This window comes from Oncorhynchus gorbuscha, linkage group LG14, assembly GCF_021184085.1.
Source record: "Oncorhynchus gorbuscha isolate QuinsamMale2020 ecotype Even-year linkage group LG14, OgorEven_v1.0, whole genome shotgun sequence".
Lineage (NCBI taxonomy): Eukaryota > Metazoa > Chordata > Actinopteri > Salmoniformes > Salmonidae > Oncorhynchus > Oncorhynchus gorbuscha.
Genome location: NC_060186.1, coordinates 50324259 through 50325416, shown reverse-complemented (window position 1 = coordinate 50325416; position 1158 = coordinate 50324259).

The following is a 1158-nucleotide window of genomic DNA, read 5'->3' as shown; positions in this document are numbered from 1 at the left end:
TTGCTCACCATGGACATCCAGAAAGGGTAATCTCAGATAATGGACCCCAATAATCCTGCTTTGAGGTGTGTACATTTGCTGCAGAATGGGAATTTGAGCACATCTCACATCTCTGTGAGAGTGAAAGGATGCCTTGAAAACAGTCCTGCAGTGGCACAATACCCCAACGGAAGGCGCGAATAGCAGCCCGGCCCAGAGCCTCACGGCACGGCACTTAAAAGCAGCCCTGCCAGTAGCCAACACTCTCCTGGAGCTCTGTGTGGTGACAGACGTGCTGGAAAAGCTTCATCACAGAAGACAGGTGTCCAAGTTTGTCAATGACAAATCAGCAAAGGATTTACCTGAGCTCAGGGTTGGGTGAAGCGGTGCAGATGAAACCACTACCAGGGGACAGGACGGGCCTCTGGAGACTCAAATCCTGTGTGCCGAAATTCGGACCACACTCCTACTTGGTCGAAGTGAAGGGATCACTGTATTGTCGGAACAGGGTTGATCTTTGGATTGCTGAGCCAGCACCTACTCAGAACCCTGATGGTTGTAGGGGTTGCTTGAGGCACTGGGCGAAGAGCCAGGGAACACAGGGTAGACACTCCATTGCCCATTAATACTCCCCTCAGACAGTCAGGTGACACACGTGTGCATGATCCCCGCAGTCCTCACAGGAAAGTCTTTTCACGCTGTGGGCGGTTGTCCCAGCCACGTAAAATATTTAATCCGTAGGTTTTCTATTATAGATTGTTGACAGACAGAGAAGTTGAATTGACAGCTCCTGTCCTATTTTCTAAAAGGGAAGATGTTATTGGTGTAAGATCTTTTGGTAAATGTTAATTACTCCCAACACCAGTGTTTTTACCGGTGTGCTTGATATACCCATATGTATTGCAATGTGCTGAACGACACTGGTTACTCGCATCAATGACTCTGTCTCATTATTTAATTTCCAAACAACCCCTGCAGGAGACTGCAGACCTGACGGCAAAGAAAAGGTGTGGCCTAGCTTGGTAGGATACCTAGTGCCTGTCAGAGCAGCAAACTTAGGGTCTACGAGGAGACTGTGGACCTAGAACAGCTAGAACAACTGAGGACCTGGTGCTAGGGACTGAGGGCCTAGCGCAGGTACCTTGTGACCTAGTAGGGCAGGAGGCTGAAGGCCACAGG